Here is a 22,917-nt window from a genome sequence, read left to right as displayed (position 1 = left end):
CAGAACTGCCGCCTAGCCACTTGGTCCCTAGTCTACATCATAGACTACTTTTTTCCTCTACTCTAGCTTACCAGCGTTAACTAAGAAATGTTCAGCAGAGACGTCATCTCAAGTTCATATAACAGAAAACAAAGGATTGGTTTAATAACGGCTTTCTGAATGTAACTGAACAAAATCATCTGGGGCTAGCCTATCATCAACGTCATCAAGAATTAAGTGTATCAACCCTAGCAAGGCTTTCACAACCCACTGACTTGAATTTCTTTGCTCAAGAATGACAAAACAAAAGTCCTCACAATACACAGCACTTGTAAATCTAGGTAATGTCCATCGCCAGCTTCTCACTCGCTCTATACACACATCAGTTTAAGGATTGGAATTGTCAAGCATGTTAATTGGTTTCTCCACAGAGCCATCAGGTGTGTCTTCAACATCAGACACTGAGTGACAGTCTACCATGGCAACCACAGTGATCATCAGTAGGGCCACCCTTACTCAGGGCCGGTGCAACCACTAGGCGAACTAGGCGGCCGCCTAGGACGCCTAGTAGTTGAGGGCGCCTAAAAGCCTGCTCAGGCGAAGAGATGGAGTGGAGGTGAGCTGGGGTGGGGGGGTGCAGGGAGGGCCGCCTGCACTAACAAGGGGGGGCGCACAGGGGAACCGCTCCCCACCTCCACTCTGCCTCCTCCGCTGAGCACACAGCCCCCGATCTAATCGGTGCGGCAAACCTGGGAGAGGAGGAGAAATAGAGCGGCGTCAGCATGCTCAGCGGAGGAGGCGGAGCGGAGGTAAACTGGGGCCGGCTCCCCAGACGGGGTTAGCTGCCGTGGAGTGGGGGCTCCACAGGCGGGGTTAGCTACAGTGGGGGGGTAGCTGCTCCGGGAGCACGGCTTCCCAAGTGGGGGTGGTGGGTTGGGTTAGATGCCGCGGCGGGTGGGGTTAGCTGCCATGGGGGGTCAGCAGTGGGCGGGGTTAGCTGGGGTGGGGGTGTGGCGCAAGGTGGAAGTTTCGCCTAGGGCACGAAACTTCCTTGCACTGGCCCTGCCCTTACTTCTGCTCTGCCTGCAGAGCTGGGCAGCCAGAGAGCAGCGGCTGGTGGCTGGGCGACTAGCTCTGAAGGCGGCACCCTGCCAGCAGCAGCGCAGAAGGAAGTGTGGTAATACCACCATGCCACCCTTATTTCTGCACTGCTGCTGGTGGCAACTCTGCCTTCAGAGCTGGGCTCTGGGCGAGCAGCCGCTGGTCTCCACCTGCCCAGCTACGAAGGCAGCACTGCCACCAGCAGCAGCAGCACAGAAGTTAGTGTAGCAGTACTGCAACCCCCCCCCCCACCCACAATAATAATCTTGCAATCCCTTCACATCTCCTTTTTGGGTCAGGACCCCTACGATTAAAACTCGGTGACATTTCACATTTAAATAACTGAACTAATGAAATTTACTATTTTAAAAATCTTATGACCATGAAATTGACCAAAGTGGACCATGAATTTGGTAGGCCTCTAATTATCAGGAGTAGGTGACAAACCCTCTACAGAGCCTTCTGGGGAATTTGCTAAAATATTTTTCAAAATAATCCACAAGGGCTGTTGTATTGTTGAGGTCATTTCCAGCCATCTTTTCTTTTAGAACCCTGGAGCATATACTGGCCATCAGTTTTCTAAACAAAGCAATATGTTTTTTTCCAAATGTTTTTAAAATACTGAAGACTTGTAGCTAGCTTACTGAGAGAAGAGACTAGTGCATAACAATTTTCAAATGCTTCCCAAAGAGATATGTGTGCATTACATGAGGTTTCAATACTTGTTCTTTTTATTCAAATCCCCTACAGCGCGTGCTCTGGGTTTGTTAATCTGTGTGGTCTCACTCATAATTTTCTCAGGACTTGGTATGGTGTTGACCACTGAAGAACTGAGATGGGTTTGCATGGTTACTTTTTAGCAGCAGCTTTTGTTTTGTCCTTTAGCTTTGGACTGTCCTGAAACCTTGTTTGTGCTCCTCACGCTCCTGCCGTAAATGCAGGGGACTGGACTAGACGACTTTTCAAGGTCCTTTCCAGCCGTTAGAGTCTGTGATTCTGTAGTTTTGTGCTGGCAATGTAGTTAAAAGTCTCAGCAGATTCCCAGTTCTTTCTTGGCGGTTTCTCAGTAGTTGACTATGGTGAGTGATGAGCTGCCGAAATCTTAACAACCGGTTCCCTATAAAAAGTTCTGATTTAAGGTGTGGGGGAGGAAGTGGGGGAGGGGCCGGGGTTGGGGGAGACATACTCGTGAGGCCGGGGGCCCCTGCAGGGCCTGGGGCAAATTGCCCCACTTGCTCCCCCCCTCCCCCGCGGCCCTGGAGCTCGCAGCTCCCCCCTTCCCTTGCCGGCAGCTCAAAGCAGCAGGAGGACTCAGGAGCTCGGCTGAGCTGCCCAGCTCCTGGCAAGGCTGCAGCTCTGCGGGGAGGGGCTGTGGGAGACATCCTTGTGGGGCCGGGGACCCAGGGCAAATTGCCCCACTTGCCCCCCCACCACGGCCCCAGAGCTCGCAGCCCCCCTTCCCCTTACTTTGCCGGCAGCCCAGAGCTCAGCTGAGCTGCCCAGCTGCTGGCCATGCTGCGGCTCTGTGGGGTGGGAGAAGCGGGGGAGGGCCTGGAGGAGAGATCCTCATGGGGCTAAGGGCCCCTGCAGGGCCCAGGCCAATTGCCCCACTTGCCCCCTCCCCTCCAGCCAGCCCTGAAGCTTGCAGCAGGACCCCCCCCCACAGACACACCTTGCCGGGATGCTCAAAAAGCGGCAGCAGGACTCCTCACAAGCTCAGCTGAGCTGCCCAGCTGATGCCGGTGGCTGGCCATGCTGAAGCTGGGGGGAAGCAGGGGAGGTGCTGGGGGAGCCTCAGCCTCCCCAGCTGGGACTCCTGGGAGCAACAGGATGGTCCGGCCCACGGACCGGAGTTCTTTGCCCACCTCCTGGCACTTTAACAACCGGTTCTTCATGGAGGTCTAATTTTAGCAACCGGTTCTTGGGAACTGGTGGGAACCTGCTCCAGCTCACCACTGACTATGGTATTATCAAGAGAGCTGCACAGGCCTGATTAGGAAATCACAAACATTCCAATCAAGTAACTATTTTACAAACTTCACAAAAAATACCCTCTATGATCTCTTTTTCTCACCAAAACCCGCTCACACCTATATATTTGAATAAAACCAAAATTGTTTAAACAAACCCCCCAAAAAAATCAAAATCAAAATATATTTACTGGGATTCAACCACCTGTCAGCTGTTGATGCTGGAGAAATTTCCATTTCAAGAGTCTCTTTCTTTTCAATTGTGAAGTCGTTTACATTCGGGTCTAAGGGTCTGTGTTGTTTTGATCATACTGTGCAGGGGAGAACATTATTACAAGAACACATCAAAACTCAAACAAATCCCATAGTTCTCATGGGGAGGGGGGTAGAAGGAGGCCCTGTTTCCTCTCAGTATTTCCACGATTTCTGAGAAACACGCTTTTGAAACAAGACAGCCTCGTTCATGCACCAATGGTGCTGCGGTGCAGCCTAAACCCCTAGAATCATAGACTCCTGAAATCACAGGGATAGAAGCACAGCAGGAGTGATCTAGCCTAACCCGCTGCCAAGATACAGGTATCTTTGGCTCCAAACCAGCCAAGAGAGATGGCTATACAGCCTCTTTCTGAAATTGTCCATGAAGGAAATTCCCTGACTTCCCCCCCGGGTCATTCTGGCTCCAACTCTCCAACTGGGCCACTTAACAGTTCAGTTTCCCCTTCTGGGAGTTTATCGCTGTCCGATTGTATCTCACTTGCACAGTGGCCTATGGGGAGAACCCTAGCTCATCCACTAGTCTGGTTCCCAGCCTAGGGACACTTAGAATAGCAGCCGTGCACTGCCATGTCCCTTTAACTAAAATGCTTTCAGTTCCCTGGGCAACTTCCCCACAGCCCAGCCTTCAATAAAGCTTCACCATTTGCTCAGGGCTCTTCTGTGTTCAGGCCCAGCAGCCAGCCAGGAGCAACTTCTCTCTTCCCTGGGTCCCAGCCAGCACTGAACTGTTTGTGGTGCTGCAGTTCGCTTTGACCGCCCAGGAGCACCATCTGCCCTCATCTGAGTCCAGCAAGGAAATGACTGTCTTTTGTGGGGCATATCCATTTTATACAGGCCTCCTGGGCCCTGATTGGATGTTCCCTGCAGCCTCTCTGATTGGCTAGCTGTTTGCAACCTCTCTAAGCCACTCGGAGAACTTTGCTCTCCTGCTCCTTTCCTGGGAAGGGTGTGGCAGGACTCAGAGGCTTCCAGCTGGGTGACTCAGGGCCTAGTCCACACTGTCACATATTGTTTGAAGCCACTGCATCTTGTTCTGCCCTCTGTGGTAGGAGAGAAAAATTTCCCATTTCTATACAGCTTTCTATACAGCTGTGCCAAAGTTGGACCCAGTACTCCAGCTGAGGCCTGACCTATGCCGAGTAGATTAATACTATCACCTCCCGTGACTTGCAAGCTATGCCTCTGTTAATGCAATGCAAAATTGTATTTGATTTTATTGCAACAGCATCCCATTGTTGAGTCAGGTTGAGGTTGTGATCTACCACAACTTCCCGATCCTTCTGAACAGTGCTGATGCCAAGTCAGTTGTCCTGTTGCAGTGGGGTCAAATATTATGAATTTGGGCCTTTGTTTATTCTTCCCTTTGTCTTTATTGAATATCATTTGGCCCAATACATGTCCTGATTGGTATGTGTTTTCCTTCTGGTAGGGCCTACACGTTGAGACCCACTCCGATTGGTGGAAGGTGGTGGGTGGAGGTCTTTGGGATAATGTGCCCCCATATGCGATGGGTTAGTTCTCTTCAAAACTTGCCCTGGCTAACCAAAGCCTCTCTTGGGTGGTCCTATGGGGCTGAAACCCACTCTGCTTGGTAGAGGGCAGCAGGAGGAGTACTTTGAGGACACACATGATCCTCATCCAGAGGAGTCTACCCGTCCCAGAACTGATGGGTCAAACCCGCTCTTGGGATGGTGCCATGCGCCTGCACTGGAACCCCACTCTGAGTGGCAAAGTGTGTGTGTGTGGGTGAGCTTTTAGTAGGGAAACCATGTCATATTTTGCTACTGGTTACACTGGTCTACAATTTTTGAGAAGTCGTCTGCTTCAGAGATAAAATGTGCTATTTATTATGTATTTTGATGTGCTGAATTCAAATATTAAAACAACTGATTGGGTACTGTTTCTAAAATATTTAAGTTTTTACATTTTATGTCTATGTATATTGTGTAGCTAGTAGAGTTTTAATCATAAATTGTAAACCTAGGTCTTTTCATGTGTTTATGGTTGCTTTACATGATAATATTTCACCTGTCCTGTTTATGTAACACTTTAAAAATCAACAAAAGGGTTATCTAACTAAAATTTATTATGAAACAAAAGGCAAAAAACTAATATGTACATAGTTTAGTCCTATTCAGTGTCTACTCGGCGCTTCTTGGCTTGTCTCTTGTATTCATTAAATGGAGCATCTCTTGTCACTGTCCAGCAATAGTCTGCAAGCATTGATGGGCTCCATTTGCCCTGATAGCGTTTCTCCATTGTTGCAATGTCCTGGTGAAATCGCTCGCCGTGCTCGTCGCTCACTGCTCCTCAGTTCGGTGGAAAAAAATCTAGATGAGAGTGCAAAAAATGTCTCTTTAGTGACATGTTGCAACCAAAGCTTTTGTATGCCTTGAGGAGGTTTTCCACCAACAACCTGTAGTTGTCTGCCTTGTTGTTTCCGAGAAAATTTATTGCCACTAACTGGAAGGCTTTCCATGCCGTCTCTTCCTTGCAATGCATGCATGGTCAAATGCATCATCTTGAAGAAGTTCACGAATCTCAGGACCAACAAAGACACCTTCCTTTATCTTAGCTTCACTTAACCTTGGAAATTTTCCACGGAGGTACTTGAAAGCTGCTTGTCTTTTGTCAATGGCCTTGACAAAGTTCTTCATCAGACCCAGCTTGATGTGTAAGGGTGGTAACAAAAATCTTCCTGGATTCAACAAGTGGTGGATGCTGAACACTTTTCCTCCCAGGCTCCAATGACTGTCGGAGTGGCCAATCTTTCTTGATGTAGTGGGAATCTCTTGCACGACTATCCCATTCGCAGAGAAAACAGCAATACTTTGTGCATCCAGTCTGCAGACCAAGCAAGAGAGCAACAACATTCAAATTGCCACAAAGCTGCCACTGATGTTGGTCATAGTTTCATGTTGTCATAGGTTTCCTTCATATGGACTGCATGACCAACTGGAATTGAGGGCAAAACATTGCCATTATGCAGTAAAACAGCTTTAAGACTCGTCTTCGATGAATCAATGAACAGTCTCCACTCATCTGGATCGTGAACGATGTTGAGGGCTGTCATCACACCATCAATGTTGTTGCAGGCTACAAGATCACCTTCCATGAAGAAGAATGGGACAAGATCCTTTTGACGGTCACGGAACATGGAAACCCTAACATCACCTGCCAGGAGATTCCACTGCTGTAGTCTGCAGCCCAACAGCTCTGCCTTACTCTTGGGTAGTTCCAAATCCCTGACAAGGTCATTCAGTTCACCTTGTGTTACGAGGTGTGGTTCAGAGGAGGGGATGGGAGAAAATGTGGGTCCTGTGACATTGATGGTTCAGGACCAGAAGTTTCATCCTCTTCCTCTTCCTCGTCTGACTCAAGTGAGAATGATTCTGGTGCATCAGGAACCGGCAGTCCTTCTCCGTGGGGTACTGGGCGTATAGCTGATGGAATGTTTGGATAATGCACAGTCCACTTTTTCTTCTTTGACACACCTTTCCCAACTGGAGGCACCATGCAGAAGTAACAATTGCTGGTATGATCTGTTGGCTCTCTCCAAATCATTGGCACTGCAAAAGGCATAGATATCCTTTTCCTGTTCAACCACAGGTGAAGATTGTTGCACAAGTGTTGCAGCGTATGTGTGGGGCCCACCTCTTGTCCTGATCTCCAATTTTGTAGCCAAAATAAAGTTGATAGGCTTTCTTAACCATAGTGGTTATACTGCGCTTTTGCGATGCAAAAGTCACTTCACCACAAACATAGCAGAAGTTATCTGCACTGTTCACACAAATACGAGGCATCTCTGCTCACTTTGGCTAAACAGAAATGTGTCCCTTTGCAAAATCAAACACTGACAAATAAGAGAGCACGACACTGGATGATTTCTAGAGCTGATATAGGGCAATTTGTTCAGCAGAGTGATGTAAGCTTCGTTATGATTGCATCATCCATGATTTCTAGGAATAACATGATGCAATTCAAATCATGTATGACGCAATACCAGCTTCAGATTGCATCATTCAAAAAAGCAAGTACTGTCCAAACTCAGTCATAGATTTATTCATAGATCCAGTCAAAAATGTATTTTAGTCATTTCTGGTTTAAATTGAGATCCCTTCCCTTTATAACTCTCTTATCCTCCGCTATTCCGAAGTCAAGGGTCGTATATACTGACCCAATAGCATAACTTGAAAACTAGAGCCAATCAACAATTGTAAGCATCATTTTCGTTCTCAGTGACCCAGAATTAGTAAAGTTTGACTACATTTATTTCAGAAGCATTTTGGCAGTAGAGCAGTGTTATATATCAATCTCTACCATGGAACTTGCCCTAATTTGTCAAACTGCCTCTTGGGGCCAGCCTATGTGCTACCCCAGGTCTTCGATGTCCAGGGCAGTGCCTTTTCACGAGGCTGTTTATACAGAAAGAACCACCTTTCCAAACACAAAGCCTTTTCCCAGTAAAGTCCCTCTAGCACCGCTCACTGAAGATGTCACAGCAAGGGCTGAGAGGGAGACCTGGGTGCAGGACATGGGGATAGGGCACTAAAAACGGGAGCTGGCTTGTGGAAAAACGATGCAGGTCACAATACTTTGCTGCTGCACACAAATGGCAAAGGAACTGTGAGCTCCATTGTTTCTCCCTCTCCCAGGCAGGACCCCATGTGGCTGCTGCAATTCAACCCAGACTTGGAAATTTAGTCAGGTTTCTATACGGCTGGGTGTTTAGGGATTAGTGCTGCCATCCTGATTCCTGCACAGGAGCCTGCTGCACAAGGCCGTGTCTGGAAGCTCAGGTACAAGAGAAGACATGGGCACTGCATGAACCACCGGCTGGGGGAGACTTGTCCCCAGTTCTGCCCTTTCTGCCCGAGGCCCCATCCCTTCCACACACCCCAAGAGCCCACAGACCTTCCCCCCATGGCCACTAGCCCAGTCCTGCCCAAGTCCCGGAGGGCGAGTGGCAACAGCGACTCCACTGCCAGTCCACTGGGAAGGTTGGCAGCAGGATTTGTTAAAGGAGGAAGGAACAGGTAAACATTGATCCTAGTGAGCTCGCTGTGACATACAAATGTGTGTCCCCTCATCTGGAGACAGAGCTGCGTGGATTTAACACATGACAGTGAACTTTTATTTTATTTATATTTAATGTAAAGAGAAGAAGAAAGGAATTTTTATCGAAAAGAAATAGCAAAACAGCCACGTCGTGCAAATAAAACAGTCCCACACATGTGTGCAATACACCACCACAACCAGTTACTTTTATTGAAGCAAGAAGAACAAGTTATTTTGAGTGACACAAGGGGTCTCTTGTGGATTTTTTTCTAGCTTGAGACATTCTCTGCAGCCCAGAGGAAAAGGATCCAGGGATTTTAGAAGCAAGACGTCATCTGCCAGATTTCCAGATATCCTGCATTGATAATCTCTGCTGCCATCACTCACTGGCTGAGCTGCAAAAAGGAAAGTGTGGCATTGCATTTCAAATCAAATCCAGAGCAGGAATTTCCCCATCTCTGAACAGTGAGTGCAGCTATTCCCGGTTATCTCCAGAGCAGAGGATTCATTTCACTCCTGCCACATTGTGCTACAGATATTTAATCAACATAGTCAGATATAGCTAAACATGTGAGCTAGCTGCCTACCTGGCTCACCTGGTAAATATATTTGACTTTGGAACATGGATCTCCCCTCTATGCCTTACTCTCTAGAAAAAAAGGCAGGTTAATAAAAAATAAAATCCTTTCTATTAACATTCTAAAAAGATAAGAAACAACCAAAAATAGAGACATGAATTCACGGGGTGAGGAGAGGAATCAGTGCTTATTGACTGTTCAGCAGCTTTAAACGTGATGGATGCCTACACTGATGGGAGAACACGTCCCATTGCTCTAGGTAGCTTCCTCACTGAAGCACCTTGGCACAGCAACAGTGCTGACGCGGTGCTACAGTAGCTGGTTATGAGTAGACAAGCCCATACTGTGTGGGAAAATGACTCACCCCTCCCAACGTCTTCTCTGAGTCCTGCCCCTGCTGCAACATTATTTTGAGTGTGCTGAGGCTCCTGTATAGTTTAAGGATAGCTCAGTGGTTTGAGCTCTGGCCTGCTAAACTCATGGCTGTAAGTTCAGTCCTTAAGAGGGCCACTTCGGGATCTGGGGCAAAATAATTGGTCCTGCTAGTGAAGGCAGGGGGCTGGACTCAATAACCTCACAAGGTCCCTTCCAGTTCTAGGATATTGGTATATCTCCAATTATTACCTTAAGGGGAGATCAAGCAGAACAGAGCTAGAATGGACTACAGATAAGCAGTGAGACCAAATTAACTTCACTGTAAGAATTAGCACATTTAAACCACTAAAAAGAAATTCTGAACAATGTTAGCAAAGAAGTCACCAAGGATTGTAACTGCTCTGGAATTCTGAAAGGAGAAACATAAAGGCAACAAGTAGGTACTGAGGTTCCCTTAGGACTGAAGGTAAGATCAGCCCTTAAAGTGCACTGGTATTTACTGAATTCCATTGAAGAGTGAGCACATCTGTTAATACACATGTGTGCCCCAGCAGTCAGTGTGTTGCACAACCCCAGCAGCGGTGGCTGTGAGTCTGTTACAGGCTCCAGCTAAAGGCTGGATCCTGTGAAGCTGTTTTGAACAAAAGGTGCATTTGTTCAAACTGAAGACACTGGAGTATTTAGCCCTGGAGGAATCTGGTTGAAACCACAGAGAGCTGGCCAAGAAGGCATGGCGGCCTTCACACATGTGCTCACAAGCACCTCCATCCCAGAAACACACGTAGCAGCAACTGTATTCTTATCATATTTTCAGGATCTGGACCCACATTTTCTGTAACCCAGCAGCAAGAAAGCAGTTCTCACATTTTCATCATTTTGTTCATTTCCAGTATTTCACAGTGGAACGGAGTTTGTACTGAGGACCAGGCCACAAATTGAGTTTCACTCTGTTGCCATTTTTAAGTGGAGTGGTTATATCCACACGGTGAGGGGGCAGCTTACCTTCTCATCACATTGGGTGGATGATTTAGCCCCCATCTGATCCATGACCTCCTTAAACTGGGGAAAACAAAAGTCAAAACTTGAATAAACAAATCTTTCTGGACTGAATGAACATTTCTTCCCTACAGCTCTTTTCATGTAGGACTCCCAAATCCTCTCCTATTCAGCTCTTCTCTGAGCTCCTCCCAGTTTGCTTTTGCACGCTTCATTTTTGAGTCATTCATTTCTGTTAAAATACGTTCTCCTACTCTCCCCTGCTCTATTTCTTGCAAGAGAAACTCACAACAGATCCTCCCAACTCCTTGGAGTTTGATGATAGCAGGCCTTTAATATCCAGAAATGATATCTGGAAAGGAGACCTTTCCAGGAATGGACAAGCATGTGAGAAGAAGGGGTTATAATGGAATCAGATTGGAAGTTGTTAATATGGTAAGTGCTAACATTAAAATACTATGGTTGAATCTGTCCACATCTACTTATTAAAAATAGAATCCTTCCTTCAGTGATTGGGAGAGTGATATATAAAAATCCTGAAAGGTTTTAATGTATAAGTGTCCATCAGAAGCCAACATATGGTTAGTTATTCTAGTTTTTCTGTAATAGATTCAATCCTTTTATACTGAGATATGACAAACTATGAATCCCCCTCCCCTCGCCTCTCTGCCCCAAAGACACCAAGTGAAACTTAGCTCCAAACTTGTATACATTTCTTTTTGGCAAACTGAGTGTTAAAATTGTAAAGAGCAGCCATTTTGGACACATAGGTGCTGCACAATGATCTAAAGGAGAAACATCCCCCATGCTCTCTTCTCAGGACCTTACTTTTGTCCTTCCTTGTTGTTTTCCACATTCTAAAATGAAACAACAAAGTAGACATAGGGGCGAGTCTGCTCATAGACCCTGTTCATATGATGCCAAGCTGGCAACAGAGATGAGGCGTTGAAAGTGGTTGGGCGAGTGTAACTGCAATACATGAACAATACATGGCTCACATAATTGCCCGTTTGCTACCTCCGTGTGAGCATTGTCCTCGGGTGGTGCTGGATGTTATTGGGTCTCAGAGGGGCAATATTCATTTCCAATATTTCACAGTGGAGTGGAGTCAGTAGTGAGGACCAGGCCACAAAATGAGTTTCACTTAGCTGCAATTTTTATGTGGAGGCAGCTTATGTTCTCATCACGTTGTGCGGTGTGTGATTTAGCAATGAAGTGGCAATCTCTGTAGCACTGAGCACTGTGGAGATTCTGAGTAAAGCAGATGTGAGGTCATTCAAATATGTGAACCCCGTATAGTCGAGAATGAGGGGAACATACAATTTTCTTTTGTCCCATGTCACAAGGTTGTGCCCTTGTCCTGAGCCTTCAAGATCATTAAATAACAGCTATGGAAATTAGACACACAAAGATTCTGTTCACACAGTGACGTTTGCTTTGTGGAATCCTGAACTTACCCGCCACTGACAGCAAGAGACCCCACAACCGCAGCTCCCAATCTTTATAAAAGGGGCGGGACATGATTCAAAGCACAAGCCCCCAAGCTCTATACATTCACGGACTACAGTAGGAGGACACTGGGTGAATCCTGCAGAGAGAAAAGGTATTGATTTTCATTCACACAGCAGGGTAAAGAAGAGCTGTGATTGGCGCATAATGGGCATTTCTCATTAACTGACTTTCCAATTCACTGACCCAAGGCAAGTCAGCCCAGTTATCTTCCTGTGCAGCTTTTCACTAGATATTTGACAATACATAAATGTGCATAGTTCTGTGCCCTTTCCACGGTTGCCCCTAAGAGTTGGACAGAACGAGTTCATTCAGCAGATGTGCTGGCTCCCCAGCTGTACTCATGGCAGCTGTTGAAATGGTTTTGACTCTTTCTGATTCTTAACACTGATGTTCCAAGCAGTGTCATAAGTACTGATTGTCTGAGCCTGGTTGAACCAGCTCAGCACTGGGTTCAGTGACTGGTACTTCTAGTAACAGGAGGGTTTGAACTAGTCCCTTCCAGTCTGAAGGCCTGATTGTCTAGAGACTGCACAGACATGATTGTGAAGACTCAGCACTTGGGAATAGTTTCTCAATTAACAAATGCCAGGTTTAGACACACCACACAGGCCGGCCCTTTTGAATTGTAGCCCAAATGTCCTTTAGGATTTTTAGATTATAATATTTTAAATTAGATTTTAGCTGTGCTTTCCTTCAGGTATCCAGAATCTGATACAATGGAGTCCCAGTCCATTATTGGGGGTGCGAGTTGCTAAGTGTATAACATTTTATTTATTATTCATAATAATAATGATTAATACTAATTAATAAATAGCAATAATAGACGTGCATTCTCATTTCTGCAGAACTATTCTAACCCCACACAACTGCATTTCCAGTAACAAAGCCAAACACACAAATAAGACTGGGGGAGAATATAGGTAAGAGAATTGGAAAATGCTCTGCCACATCATACATCTGGTTTCTAGTTCTAGACTACGTATTCTTTCTTTGGGGTATAAGATACCACTTAAGAATAAAAGGATCCTTATTAAATTGTTCAAATAGTTAATTATTGACACTGTTCAAAAAAGGTTTATCTTGTTTATCTTGTTTTCTGTCTGAATTTGTCTCGTTTTTAACTTCCAGCCATAATACCTTTTGCTATTAGATTGAAGAGTCCACTATAAAATATTTTTCCCTCACTTACGTACTTCTAAATTGTGATCAAGTCTTACTTTAATCTTCTCTTTATTTAGCTAAATCAATTACTAAGAGGCATGTTTTCTAATCCTTTAATCATTCTCGTGGCTCTTCTCTGAATGCTCTTGAACTGATCAACATCCTTCTTCACTTCTGGACACAAGAACTGGACACAATATTCCACTAGTGGCCCCAAGTGGAGGTGGCAAATACAAGGTAAAATAACCACCATACTCCCTCTTTATGCAGCCAAGAACTAAATTATCCCTTTTGGCCACAGAATTGTACTGGTAGTACATGTTCAGCTGATAATCCATCCACAACTTCCAAATCTTTTAGAATTACTGCTTCCAAGGATAGAGTCTCTTATCCTATAAATATGGTTGACGTTCTTTGTTCCTAGATTCATACATTTATGTTTCGCTGTATGAAAACAAATATCCTTTCTTTGTGCCCATCTGACCAAATGATGCAAATCCCTGTGTATCACTGAACTGTCCCTTCATTCTTGTCACCTGCCAAATTTATAGGTGATGATTTAATGTTTTCTTTTCAAGTCCTGGATAAAAATGTTGAACATTGTAGCAGCAAGAACCAATCCCTATGGGACTCCACCAGGTCGAATATTGAGGATATTATTACTGGTTATAGTTCAGCCAAATTGAATGGCTTTAAATAGGCACATCAAAGGCACCTTTCTGACTCCAGCACAATTTTCAAACAAAATGTCGAGTGTCTGCTGCAAACATGTAAGCCCTATAACTCTTGGGGGGAAAAAAGTTGAAAAAATTTTTAGGAAACTGTAGTACAGACTCCCAAACATCCTTCCATACTCCCCCTTCATTTCATTAATGTCTTACCTGCAGAGCTTTGCAGCACCAGGAAGAAGACAGCAAAGAGATGGAAAAGAAACTTCATGGCTGAAGTTTAGCTGGGAACTGAATGTCTCTGGAGAAAAGAGACACAAGATAGACAGGAGATGGAGAGTCTGTATTTATGGGCTGTTAAGGGTTGGGAAATGCTGATCTGTTGAAATCTTGTTTTGACGAATGCCACATTTATTAAATTTGTGCTGCTATCTCTTAATAATAATAATTATTATTAACTATATAATAATTATATAAAATTATAATATATAATAATATAATTAACAATATCTTGCCTTAAGCAGTTAACCTTTTAGGAAGAAGCTTTTTCATATATGTTCTATTTTACGAAACCTCTTACATAGCCATAACTTATTTCCAGTGCCTCTCAGAATTGACATCATTTGTAGTGACTTTTCTACATTCCTTTACCATTCTGATAACCTCAGACCTAGTTTTGGTGGTAAAGTTGAGCTCTTACAGTTTTTAAGCTTCAGACATCATTATACTTGGGATCTGTGCACATCCAGTTTATAAGAAATACATCTAATCTGGTGGAATATTTCTGCATGTCCCCAAAACACACGATCGTGGTTGCATTGATTGACAGTTATCAAACAGCTGCCCTTTCAGAGAGTGGTAAATGATTTTTCATACAACAACCCTAATAACAACAGTCATAATGTCATTTATACAGATCTACTGGTCAATCTCCTTCTATTTTACAGTCACATTTTTTAATTCTTGTCTCATGCAAAAGCATCATTTGCATATCATGGTTATTCTTCCTAATGGCCAATTCTCTTTATCCTCTTCATCCTCTGAAGATGTCTGTCAAGAGCAAAGAAAAAGGTAGGCTTTAAATTCTTTGTTGCAAATATTTAAAAATAAAAAAGAGAAAAAAATTGCTCATGCTACCTAAAGCATTCCCTTGTCTGTTTCGAAAACCATCTGTCTCTCCTCATCAGCCGGCTCTGCTCTCTGTTTATAAATAAACACATCGATGTATTTAATCCCTTATAATTGGACAGCTTGATACTTTCAGAATTCTCTAAGCTGTTTTACTACATCATGTGCTTCTGGGTCAGATTGCTCTGCATCCGATGTCCACTTCCTGCACCAATGGGTTCTGATCCTGTAAGGTTCTGGTTTGGTTTTCTATCAAACAACAAACAAAAAACCCAGTTTAAGCACAAAATTGTAAAACTTTTCAGCTGCTTTTCCCAGAACAATGTCACAATCTTCCCATGAATCACTGTTTTTTCCCGGACTCTCGGCCTTGCTATCCTCTGACGATACCTCAGCTTCCATACTCACGCATAGAGGCTCTTCTTCCACCCCCGCATATAAAAAACATTAATATATTTAACCTCATAATTTGTCAACAATTTGTTACAATACAGGCCATTTTACCTCAGCCCTCAAGTCTGCCTCCTCCATAGCTGCAAGAAATCTCTCGCACTCTCTCCTTTCCATCTTTTTCCTTATTTATACATTGGGGAAGACACCATAAAGTCTTCCTGGTTCGTCAGTTCAATGTCAGGATGGAACATGGGTTCAGTATCAGTTGTAACTCTTTATCAAACCAGTGTAAATGGGTTGTCTCTTCTGAAAATGCACTGGTGCATCCAAAGGACGTTTAGGTTTCTTGGCATCTGTAGGCATGTTGTAAAAGGACATACTCACAATCTATAGGTTCCCAACTTGAAACCCAACTATCAAAATAGCACAGATTAATACAAGGTGGTCAAATGATCATTGGCTAGAATTTTTCAAGGAAACCATTCTACGAAAGCCCATTTCTAATTAATGTCTTATCTGCAGAGCTTTGCAGCACCAGGAAGAAGACAGCAAAGAGATGGAAAAGAATCTTCATGGCTGAAGTTTAGCTTGGGACTGAATATCTCTGGAGAAAAGAGACACAAGGTAGACAGGAGATGGAGAGTCTGTGTTTATGGGTTGCCAAGGGTTGGGAAATACTGATCTGTTGAAATCTTGTTTTGAAGAATGTCACATTTATTAAATTCGTGCTGCTATCTGTTAATAATAATCATTATTATTAATTATATAATACAGATATAATTAACAATCTCTTGCCTTAAGGAGTTAGAATATGAACATTTACATTTAGCAAATATCAACTGTCTGGTCGCAAACGTTTTGATGTCCATGGGTAGCCTCCTATTAAATTTAAATGAAGGTCTTAACCAAGGGAGGAATTCAAAAACACAGCGGAACCTGGGAGTATTATCAGAAGGTATTTGTGTATTTGTTTTGTACAATATTTCTCAATATTTTATTTGTATTTAGGGACTTTTCCTAATTTCATGTATTAAAACCCATTACAAAACAGATAAGAAATAAAGTGAATAACATTGTAAATACTCTGTGCCAGGAATGTATGTGGTTTTGTTCTGTATCTAATATGAGGAATTTTACATTAAGTGATGGGAGAGAGCCCTAAGCTTTCCTGTTCTTTTCCTCCCCAGAACAGGCATGAGGCTTAATGATAATAGGCCACCATGTAAAGTAGAGAAATAAAATGTTGCTGCATCAAACATGTGGAAGCCAATGGTAATCGTAGGTGCTAATCACCTGTCAGGATTTGTCTCATTCTGCCAGGGAGGAGAGGAGGGGAAGTGATTGGGCTTAAACCGCAGCCAGGAAAACTGTAGAAAATGTCTAAGGGTTCTCTAGTGCATATGCCATCAAAGTGTGGCCTGACTGATTCATTCTAACTAGGGCCCAGAACCACCCCACATAACTTCACAGCATCCTGTGGAATCTCCCTCCCAGTCATCTCCTTTCTCTTCCCCTCACCCACTTCCCGCCATTTGGAGGTACCAAATATAGGCAGTTGAGAAAAGCGGACCAAGAATGAGAATCCATTGGGAGGAGGTCATCAACAGGGTAATGAGGAACTGTGACAGGGCAGTGAGTTGGCCCTCTCATCCTCTAGTCATTGCCCTCTATTTCAACTATGGCTCTGCGGATGGAAGTGGCAGGACTCCTTACATGCCACTGTCTCCACAGACACAGAACAAAGGACACTGGATGCTTCCTTGCCCAGTGGAGACACCAGGATCTGGTACATAGGCCTGGCTGGCCACCTCACTCCTCTTATTTCCTATTTATGTTCTTCCCATACACAGAGAGAAGTTGAATAAACAAAGCAATTCTCTTGTGGGAAGGTGGCTGGTAGAAAAAAAATCATAATGGCTTTATTTTATCCTCTCTATTTTATAAATATACTGTGGTTAAAGGGGACACCTCGTATGCTGCTTTTTCAGATTTGAAGATGACATTTGATTCTTTTAATCTAGAAAAACTTTGGGTGAAATTAAGGAAGGTGGGTATCGACCAACAACTTCTGCATATTTTGGAGGATCTCCACTGGAGCAAGATGGGTAGAGTAGGAGCTAAAGCCAGTGGAGAATGTTCTAACATTTTCCCTATTTCTAGGGGAAACACCAGGGTCACTTTCTAGTACCTCGTATTATTAATTGACATATTAATAATGTGGTGGATGTTTTAAAGGAAGAAGATTTTATCCAATGCATGTTCAAGGTAAATCTCTCCATAACAAGAGGCACAATTTCTTGTCTTCCACTTCTTCTGCCAAGTGCCCTCAACTTGACCTCTTTTCACAACCAGCTGGAAGTTGGAATGATCCTTGGCTGAGGTTGAGGGAATTCACTCACCCATTGACACCTACCTACTCTTCCTCCAAGTCTACCCCCATCTGTCAAGAAGAAAGGGGTCTACATTTTTCCCTTCTGCCCACAAAAAAACACGTGTGGTCACCATGTTGAAAATGACACTGACCTCTGGTTTTTTGGGGTTGCTGTTGATGTTCTCACTGATGTTCTCTACTAAATGCTGAATGGTTGAATATTAACCTGCTTCTATGTGGTAATAGCGTGTTTCTTTTTTCAAGGCTATCACAAACAGTATATCATGAGCGAGTATGTTCCACCAGTGACAATAACTAATTTCCAATAAAGCGACATCCCAATTCCCGATCAAATTGAAAGACTAAGCTGGTTGTATTGAAAAGTTGGAACTAGTATTTTAAGGAAAAGCACTCATAGTTGTGTTGCTAGAAAAGGTAACATAAAAGCCCCCGTCAGTCATTTCCCCCCTCCTCAGAAGTGTTTAATCTGAGATGGTTCAACACAATTGTTAAAGTTTTCAGGCCACTCTCTCCATATCAACAAAAAATATATGTTTCTCCCCTATTCTTTCTTTGCTAGAATCTTTTCTGTTCTGTAAACATGGTCATTGTTTGGGTTTACTTTTAGTAATTCTTCAGGGTAAAAAGTCCCTACAACTTCCTTTTCTCCATAATCTTTTAATGTGTACAGAGGTCGCTGCCCACATAATAAAACCCCCAACTTGATAAATATTTCATTGGCAAAGGTTTGCTGATATCCCTCTTCTAAAGCTGCTTTTGATTTAAATGCCCTTGCATGATCTCCTTTCTTAAAAACACTCCTGGCACCTTTATTATAAACTATCCCAGTAGACGGTTTTCTACACACTCAGGGAGTTAGCGGGGGTAACATCAATCCTTTGATAGTTCTGTGATAACTTCTGTTGTAACTGTCTATGAAGGTTTGCAGTACATTGATGTATCAAAAAGTACTATGGACAGTAAAATATCTCCATATATTTTATTTTAAAGTTCTGTTAAACCTCTCTGAAATCTCTGCTTTGATTTCATTATTAGTAGCAAAATAGTGTACACTTTACTGCTTAAACAAAGTCTTTAAAGCTTGGTTTAAAAATTCTTTTCCTTGATTTTTTTTGTAATTTTTGACGCACGCGGCCTTGCCTAAAAATCAATTTAAACAACTTTGCCTCCTCTCTCTTGGTCCTATTCTCTAGCGTTAAAATCACGTGTATTTAGACAAAATGTCTATCACTGTTAAAATATATTTACAACCATCATTGCGGTTAGAGTAGGGGAGACACATTGACCAAATTCAAATGCCATTGTATGTCCACCTCAGACACAACTGGTTTATTTATTTTAAAATCAATTCATACCGCCTCGTACAAAGTGTAAGCATCTTGGCCTGTAAGCAAAGCTGCAACCTGGTTTCTGATCAAAGATTTACCTTTTTTTTTAGTGTCCTGAAATATGGGTGTTATAACCCCAAGACTTCCAACCCCCTTGGTAGAGAGGTACATTTACATTAGTAATTCCACAAATTGTGACGCGTCTTACTTTAAAACACAAGTAAATATAAGAAAACGAGACTGATTTTTTTTTTGGTATTCATTCAAAAGGTACATTAATTCTTAAAAGTAGAGCAATATTAGAAGCAGTTAAACCTATCTTTGCATTATACATTTCTTACCAACTGTGGGCCATGTATACATCAATCAATATTCTTTTTTTTTTCTTAACCTTTTAGGAAGAAGCTTTGTCATATCGGTTCTATTTTACGAAAACTCCTCCATATCAACAGGCATAACTTATTTCCAGTGCCGCTCAGCACCGACATCAGTCGTAGTGACTTTTCTACTTTCCTTTACCATTCTGATAACTTCAGTCCTAGTTTTGGTGGTAAAGTTGAGATCTTTCAGTTTTTAAGCTTCAGACATCATTATACTTGGGATCTGTGCACATCCAGTTTATAAGAAATACATCTAATCTGGTGGAATATTTCTGCATGTCCCCAAAACACACGAACGTGGCTGCATTGATTGAGTGTGTCTATCACACAGGCTTCACAGTTATCAAACAGCTGCCCTTTCAGAGAGTGGTAAATGATTTTTCCTACAACAACCCTAATAACAACAGTCAGAATGTCATTTATACAGCTCTACTGGTCAATCTCCTTCTATTTTACAGTCACATTTTTTTAATTCTTGTCTCATGCAAAAGCATCATTTGCATATCATGTTTATTCTTCCTAATGGCCAATTCTTTTTACCCGCTTCATCCTCTGAAGATGTCTGTCAAGAGCAAAGAAAAAGGTAGGTTTTAATTCTTTGTTGCAAACATTTAAAAATAAAAAAGGGAAAACAATTGCTAATGCTTCCTAAAGCATTCTGTTTCGAAAACCATCTGTCTCTCCTTATCAACCGGCTCTGCTCTCTCTTTAAAAATAAACACAGAGATGTATTTAATCCCTTATAATTGTACAGCTTTCTTCTTTCAGAATTCTCTAAGCTGTTTTACTATATCATGTGCTTCTGGGTCAGATTGCTCTGCATCCGATGTCTACTTCCTGCACCAATGGTTTCTGATTCTGTAAGGTTCTGGCATGGTTTTCCATCAAATAACAAACAAAAAATCAGTTTTAAGCACAATATTGTAAAACTTTTCAGCTGCTTTTCCCATAACAATGTCACCATCTTCCCATGAATCACTGTTTTTCCCGGACTCTCGGCCTTGCTAGCCTCCGACGATACCTCAGCTTCCATATTCACGCATAGAGGCTCTTCTTCCACCCCCGCCTGTTAAAAACATTAATATATTTAACCTCTTATAATTTGTCAACAATTTGTAACAATACAGGCCATTTTACCTCAGCCCTCAAGTCTGCCTCCTCCATAGCTGCAAGAAATCTCTCACACTCTCTCCTTTCCATCTTTTTCCTTATTTATAATTTGGGGAAGTCACCATAAAGTCTTCCTGGTTCTTCAGTTCAATTTCAGGTTGGAACATGGATTCAGTATCAGTTGTAACTCTTTATCAAACCACTGTAAATGGGTTGTCTCTTCTGAAAATGCACAGATGCATCCAAAGGACGTTTAGGTTTCTTGGCATCTGTAGGCATGTTGACAAAGGACAGCTCGCAATCTATAGGTTCCCAACTTGACACTCAACTTTCAAAATAGCGCAGATATATACAAGGTGGTCAAATGATCATTGGCTAGAATTTTTCAAGGAACCCATTCTACGAAAGCCCATTTCTAATTAATGTCTTATCTGCAGAGCTTTGCAGCACCGGGAAGAAGACAGCAAAGAGATGGAAAAGAATCTTCATGGCTGAAGTTTAGCTGGGGACTGAATGTCTCCGGATAAAAGAGACACAAGATAGACAGGAGATGGAGAGTCTGTGTTTATGGACTGCCAAGGGTTGGGAAATGCTGATCTGTTGAAATCTTGTTTTGAAGAATGTCACATTTATTAAATTTGTGCTGCTCTCTGTTAATAATAATCATTATTATTAATTATAGAATACAGATATAATTAAGAATCTCTTGCCTTAAGGAGTTAGAATATGAATATTTACATGTAGCAAATGTCAACTGTCTGGTTGCAAACATTTTGATGTCCATGGGAAGCCTCCTATTAAATTTAAATGAAGGTCTTAACCAAGGGAGGAATTCAAAAACACAGCTGAAGCTGGGAAGTATTATCAGAAGGATGTATGCATTGTGTATTTGTTTTGTACAATATTTCTCAATATTTTCTTTGTATTTAGGGAATTTTTCTAATTTCATGTATCAAAACCCATTACAAAATAGTAAAATTCCCTTTTTAGATAAGATATTACGTGAATAACATTGTAAATACTCTGTGCCAGGAATGTATGTGGTTTTGTTCTGTATCTAATATGAGGAATTTTACATTAAGTGATGGGAGAGAACCCTAAGTTTTCCTGTGCTTTTCCTCCCCATAACAGGCACGAGGCTTAATGATAATAGGCCACCATGTAAAGTAGAGAAATAAAATGTTGCTGCATCAAACACGTGGAAGCCAATGGTAATCGTAGGTGCTAATCACCTGTCAGGATTTGTCTCATTCTGCCAGGGAGGAGAGGAGGGGAAGTGATTGGGCTTAAACTGCAGCCAGGAAAACTGTAGAAAATGTCTAAGGGTTCTCTAGTGCATATGACATCTAAGTGTTGCCTGACTGATTCATTCTAACTAGGGCCCAGAAACACCACACATAACTTCACAGCATCCTGTGGAATCTCCCTCCCAGTCATCTCCTTTCTCTTCCCCTCCCCCACTTTCAGCCATTTGGAGGTACCGAATATAGGCAGTTGAGAAGAGCGGACCAAGAATGAGAATCCATTGGGAGGAGGTCATCAACAGGGCAATGAGGAACTGTGACAGGGCAGTGAGTTGTCCCTCTCATCCTCTATTCTTTGCCCTCTATTTCAACTATGGCTCTGCGGATGAAGGTGGTAGGGCTCCTTACATCTCACTTTCTCCACAGAGAAAGAACAAAGGACACTGGATGCTTCCTTTCCCAGTGGAGACACCAGGACCTGGTACATCGGCCTGGCTGGCCACCTCACTCCTCTTATTTCCTATTTATGTTATGCCATACGCAGAGAGACGTTGAAAAATAAAAGCAATGCTCTTGCGGGAAGGTGGCTGGTAGAAAAAAAATCATAATGGCTTTATTTTATCCTCTCTATTTTATAAATATACTTTGGTTAAAGGGGACACCTCGTATGCTGCTTTTTCAGATTTGAAGATGACATTTGATTCTTTTAATCTATTAAAACTTTGGGTGAAATTAAGGAAGGTGGGTATCGATCAAAGACTTCTGCATATTTTGGAGGATCTCCTCTGGAGCAAGATGGGTAGAGTAGGAGCTAAAGCCAGTGGAGAATGTTCTAACATTTTCCCTATTTCTAGGGGAAACACCAGGGTCACTTTCTAGCACCTTTTCTTATTAATTGACTTATTAATAAGGTGGTCGATGTTTTAGAGGAAGAAGATTTTATCCAATGCATGTTCAAGGTAAATCTCTCCTTAACAAGAGGCACAATTTCTTGTCTTCGACTTCTTTTGTCAAGTACCCTCACCTTGACCTCTTTTCACAACCAGCTGGAAGTTGGAATGATCCTTGGCTGAAGTTTGAGGAAAATTCACTCACCCATTGACACCTACCTACCCTTCCTCCAAGTCTACCCCCATCTGTCAAGGAGAAAGGGGGTCTACATTTTTCCCTTCTGTCCACAAAAAAACGACGTGTGGTCACCATGTTGAAAATGGCACTGACCTCTGGTTTCTTAGGGTTGTTGTTGATGTTCTCATTGATGTTCTCTA

Source organism: Mauremys mutica, chromosome 3, assembly GCF_020497125.1.
Source record: "Mauremys mutica isolate MM-2020 ecotype Southern chromosome 3, ASM2049712v1, whole genome shotgun sequence".
Lineage (NCBI taxonomy): Eukaryota > Metazoa > Chordata > Testudines > Geoemydidae > Mauremys > Mauremys mutica.
The sequence above is the reverse complement of the archived record's forward strand: the minus strand, read 5'-3'. Positions refer to the sequence as shown.